Genomic DNA, 6159 nt, shown 5'->3' with positions numbered 1-6159 from the left:
GGAGAAGAGGGGAAGGGGATGCATGCTGGCTCACGTTTTACGATGGCCAGATGCCCACCTGTTGGTGCAGATAGGGAAAATGTATAGGCCCAGTTATCACAACAGTACACTAATTGTGGGTTCAGTTGTCAAAAGTGAGTGTAAGTTCATAAGATGTCACAACAACCAAGAACAGCAAATGTTAGTGGGAAAAGGTACGAAAGGGAGACACACAGACTGATTTAATCCAAGCAAAAAGGCCTCCTGATATAACTCAAGGACTGTGTTAAGATCATGCCTGGTGGACAAGAAAAGTGTGGAATCAGAAACTAGTTAAACAAAATTAGTGTGGTGGAAACTAGGCCTGATTGGTGGACACAATAATAAATGAGGGGCTATTCAGTGCATCACCCTCTTTGGGGTCCTTAGAGAAACAGACTTTGGGAGAAAAAATTGGCTACTGGAATGAACTTCACCATCATGATTTCCAGGCCTGCCATCTCCTGGGACCCTGGAGCTTCATCATCCTGATCCTGAGAGATGTCCTGAGCAGACCAGGCCAGAAAGAGAGGAAGAATGGAGATGACATTGCCACCTCTACCAATGTCGGAAGGTCACCAGGCACAGAGCTGAAAGGGAGAAAGTCCAGTTCAAGAGGGCCAGGAAAAACAGATAGTAGGAATAGCCACAAAAGGGCAGGGGTGCTGGAACAATTTGTATAGTGGGGGGTCTGAGAGCCATTGAACCAAATTATAAACCCTGTATATAATGGAAACCAGTTCAAACCAGGGGGTATGGCAGCACCCCCAGCACTCCTAGTTCCAGCACCTATGCAAAAGGGTCAGTACCTAGAAAGAGGAAAGACAGCAGCATGAGGAGAAAAGAGGGAACGTTCAAGGAAGAACAGTAGAGTTAAACCAGAGGACAAATAAATAAAGAGTCTCCAAGTAATCGAAGAATTATTTGAAAAACATGGTTAGAAAACTGCAAGAAGAGTAAAGAAAGAATGAAATGTGAAGGAAATATGCTCTAATTAAAGAGAAACGGATATAAGAAATAAGGAGGAAGTGAGCTGTAGTGAAAGTAAGAAATAGTAAGGACTCTAACACAAACCATTTGGTAGCATCTTAAGGTATACAAGATGAAGTGCAGGAATAGAGAAATTGTCAGACAGCAAACAGATTGTAAATCCGGGGCTAATTGTTCAATCAAGAAACCAATAATTCACATCAAGGAATACATGTCTTTGTTTAAGCTGGAACTCAAAACAGCCAACAAAGATTGCACAAGAGGATTGCTCAATATCTAACCAAACTAACTTTTCCTCCAAACTCTGGGCGTACAGAGGCTGAAAACTGAGAAACTGAAAAGGGAAAGTATCACCGTTCTAGTGCATTCTATTATCTAATGTCAAAGTCGGTTATTTCATAAATATCAATTGTTACCTACAAAGTGAATTTTAATTAAGATAATATTACTTAATATACAGTACATAGCAGTAATAGTTTACAGTAGTTTACGGTGTGACCCTAAGTAGCAGTTCCTGCTAAAACAACCAATTCTGATTTACATGTGATTATTCCCAAGCCCATTGATTTCTATTTTACCCCAACTGAATGAGATCAAACATAATTTGGCCTCTAGATTGCCTCTTCCTCTCGTTATTGCTCTGATTCAGAACACCCCTCTTCTGGGCTCCTTATACAGGAACTCCCCCTGCTGAAACCAATTGGCAGCAGCACAGAGACAGAGATCCACTGTGCACGGGACCATGGGCCACATAGACAGCAAGTCCAGGAACCCAGGCAACATGCATGGCTGCAGCCTGGCTCACAGGCTTCCTGGATGCGAAACTCGGGTAGCACATGCACCCTCCCCCGCAGAGCAGGCCGAAGCTGCAGGCAGCATTTTTACTTGTCTTGGGCTTCTCACACACAGCTCTGCCAGTGCCCCTCAATCCCGACCTGCAGTCTCCAGCCATGGGCTCCCTCGCCAGCACAGCTCTGCTGCTGTCCCTCAGTCTCAACCTGCAGCTCCCCCCCATCCTAGCCCTGGGCTCTCCCCACATTTGAAGCTGAAATATCTTCCTAGCAGAACAGTGTTGGATCAGTGGAGAAACCGGCAGAGAGTTGGGCAATGTCTGGTGACCTCAGTGGCATCATGGACAGAAAGGAGTTGGGTGTGGAGCCTGCAGGACAGCTCAGCGCAGCGCCAGACACTGCTCAGACAGTCGGTGCCACAAGAACTGGCATATAGTACCGGCAGCTGGGAACGGCTCCGCCAGTCCTAACCCCAGGTGTCTGAGAGGGGCTCCCCTTCCCAGCTGCATGGCGGCCCAGATGTGCCAAGGCCAGGTCTCTGTACAGAACAGTATGGACCTCGTTCAGGCCCTGCTTTAGCAGAGCACCGGGTCCTTGCTCAGTCCTCCTCAAGGGGAGGAGAGGGCTGGGAGTGGAGTGGCACCCACCTCTGAGGTACAAAACCCAGAACATTTGGGATGATCCTGAGCCCACGAAACTGGACAACTGCGCAGGGACCCCCTGTGCATAGGGACCGGGACACATCCATGGCAAGGGGCGGGCTCGGAACAGTGCAGACTGGCCAATGCCACCCTCTTCTGTGGCACCAGAGCTGGGGTCTGGTGACAGATGGGCCAGTGACATAGACACTGGCACTGTCCCCCAACCTTGTAACAGTCTGGCCGTGCCCTGTGTCCCCCAAACAGGCTAGCTGTGCCAGGGTGTCCCTTACCCCTGTAACAGGCTGGTTGTGCCCATGTGTCCGCCAATTCCATATCAGGCTAGACGTACCTGGGTGTCCCGTAGTACCCTAAAAAGAACAGGAGGACTTGTGGCACCTTAGAGACTAACAAATTTATTTGAGCATAAGCTTCCGTGAGCTACAGCCCACTTCATCGGATGCATTCAGTGGAAAATACAATGGGGAGACTTATATACACAGAGAACATGAAACAATGGATGTTACCATACACACTGTAAGGAGAGTGATCACTTAAGATGAGCTAATACCAGCAGGAGAGCGGGGCGGGGGGGGGCGGGGGGGGCGGGAGAGAAAACCTTTTGCAGTGATAATCAAGGTGGGCTATCTCCAGCAGTTGACAAGAAAGTCTGAGGAACAGTGTGGGGGGGGGGAACAGTTTTACTTTGTGTATTACAGGCTAACACGGCTGCTACTCTGAAACCCGCAGTACCCTGTAACAGGCTGGCTGTGCCTCGGTGCCCCCTAAGAAGCTGGCGCTGCCTGGTCTGCAACCCCCCCCAGTAAAAAGATATCACTGCCCACATGCCGTAATATCGCTGTCAAAGCGATGCCGTGACTCGGATTCGAACCGAGGTTGCTGCGGCCACAACGCAGAGTACTAACCACTATACGATCACGGCGAGCTACTCGGGCTCTGTGAAAAGCGCCCGGCGCTCGCCCTATTCAGAGCGGTGCTGATGACGTCACCACGGAGAGGGCGGGCCAGTAGCTCTGACCCCTGCCCGTTCTAAGAACCATCTCTGGTGTAGCTATTGCGCATGCGGCTTCCAAGGGGGCGGGGTCGTGCTCTATCCCGCACGGATCTCCCCGCAGTGACTGCGCATGTGCGAAATAGTGGTGGGCGGAGCCGCAGAGACAAAACTCCTTAGCTCTCCTTCGGCGCGCGCCTGGGGCACTTGGGCGATTTTGCTGTTGAGAGTTGTGGGCGTGCGCGCGCGCCCCCCGTTGGCGGTTGGGCGAGTGCGTGTGTTCGTTGGTTGCACCTGCCGCTGCCCCGCTCGGGGGTGGACGGGAGCTGACCGGACCCACCGCTGTCTGCCGCCTACGCGGGACCCGCACCGCAGCTGCGGAACAGGCGCACATGCCCGCATGCGGCACAGACACACACCGCCCCGTGCAGGCACACATAGCACATTCACACTCGCCCTGCACACTCATATGGGCACAAGTGTCATCACACACACTGTGCAGTCACTCACATCCCCACACAGATCGTGCACTCACATCTATGCACACATTCATATCCACACACACAGAGCTGCACTCACAGACCCCCCCTGCACTCTGTGCACTCACACATCGGCTCACTCATAGCCTGCCACGGCATCACACATGGGTACATCACATCCACACACACCATGCACTCTCACGTGGGCACACTCACATACATACAGTGCTTACACACATGCACCCCCCCACACTCACACATGGGCACAATGATATCCACACACACTCATACATCACATACACTTGCACACACTCACATCTGCAAACACATACACTCACCCCCCAACCCTTCCCTGCTGTTCTCTATCACCAGGAAGAACAAAAAGCCCATTTCTGTTTCTCTGCAGAGTCCCTTCATTTTTGTGCTCTTTAAGCCCTTACCATTAGGGAAAGTCTCTTCCACCTAAGCTTCAAGGGGAGATGGATCATCGTCTCACCCCATCCCCACCTCAGATGACGTAACTGCAGACCAAACAGGTTGCATGAGATCACTCCTGGCAGAGCTGAAAATTGAAACCAAGTCTTGTCTGTTTAGCCACACTTTTTGAATGACTATATGCCATGTCCATGTGCTTGGCTAGACTGTCTGTGAAACGGCTTCTCCTGCCCACCTCCCTACCTGCATAGAGCACTACAAGCCCACAGGGGAAAGCACCCTGTGTAAATGCACATGTACCACCCAAGAGCGTAAGTTCCATGTACCAACCACTCCTGAGGCCATTCCCTTCCTAGAGCCAGGAACAGTTCGGGAGCCCAGATTCCCAGCATTCTGCTGCTGCCTGGTTCATACTCTTAGTCATGGCTAGGGCTTCAGCAAGGCCTACATATCATACTGTTTAAATTCAGGATGCAGCAGTTCCCTTAATTGTGGTATTTAATAGGGTTCTTCAAATATCATTTTTACACAGAATTTCCTAGGTTTTGTTTTTAAGAAAAATGAATAAACAGTGAAATTCTATCATGTGCAACTATTTACAGCTGATGAAGTAGGCTGTAGCCCATGAAAGCTTATGTTCTAATAAATTTGTTAGTCTCTAAGGTGCCACAAGTACTCCTTTCTGCGGATATAGACTAACAGGGCTGCTACCCTGAAACCTGCCTGACAAATAGTTGCACATGATAGAATTTCACTGTTTATTCATTTTTCTTAAAAACAAAACCTAGGAAATTCTGTGTAAAAATGATATTCGAAGAACCCTATTAAATCCCAAAATTAAGGAAACTGCTGCATCCTGAATTTAAACAGTATGATATGTAGGCCTTGCTGAAGCCCTAGCCATAACTAAGAGTATGAACCAGGGTCAAGCTTTGCAGAACAGTAACACACCAGGTACTGACTAATCAAGTAAGCACATTCCTGACTGGAGAGGATGGTACAAGAACACCCAGCATTCTCAAGTAGCTACATAAACAAATCCCAAAAGATTGCACAGGAACACACCGACCCCTCATAAGAGAAGGATAGGATGGCAGGATAATGGATGAGGATGTTTTGTTCAAACTGGCAGGTACAAGATAACTAAGGCTAAGATTTAGTCACAGGTATTTTTAGTAGAAGTCATGGACAGGTCATGGGCAATAAACAAAAATTCACGCCCATGACCTGTGCATGGCTTTCACTATAAATACCCTGACTAAAACTTCACAGCTCCTGGGGTGCCGCTGCTCTGGGGGGCCCTGCGGGCCGACCACTGGCCCCTGCAGCTGTGGAGGTTCCAGAAAGTCATGGAATCTGTGACTTCTGTGACCTCCATGACAGATTTGCAGCTTTAGTGATAACTAACAATACCTGCAGGGTAATATGTAACTTGTTTATACCAGGGTATAAAAGGAGAAGTATTGGGACATCTTTGTATTGGCCAAGGGGACAGCATCCTGTAATGCTGACTGAGCTTCTACCTTGTCACTGGCATGCATGTGTCAGTGTCCCTGTGACCCTCTGGACAAGGTGCTAGTGCCGTGCATTGCTGACAATAAACCTGGCGAAGCGCCTTTGCCACCAAACTGAGCTTGTGGTCTTTGTGTATGAATAACATCGAGGCCTTCTGACCCAACATGATGCATTCTCTGCTGGTGCAGCTAACGCCGGAGCTCCAAGAATAGCAGCACTAGCAGCATTAACGACTCGGCTATATCAGCAACACTCTGCAGCATTAACAACATGATGCAATC

At 49.2% G+C, this 6159-nt stretch overlaps 1 non-coding gene across 1 annotated transcript; it reads right to left on the bottom strand.

Annotated features, from left to right (window-relative positions):
- Positions 1–3308: 3308 nt before the first annotated feature.
- TRNAH-GUG lies at positions 3309–3380 on the bottom strand. The gene has a single exon. It is a non-coding gene; the product is annotated as a tRNA-His (tRNA).
- Between the last annotated feature and the right edge of the window lie 2779 nt (positions 3381–6159).

The sequence above is a fragment of the Chelonia mydas genome, chromosome 10 (assembly GCF_015237465.2).
Source record: "Chelonia mydas isolate rCheMyd1 chromosome 10, rCheMyd1.pri.v2, whole genome shotgun sequence".
NCBI lineage: Eukaryota > Metazoa > Chordata > Testudines > Cheloniidae > Chelonia > Chelonia mydas.
This window is presented reverse-complemented; position numbering and strand designations above follow the sequence as displayed.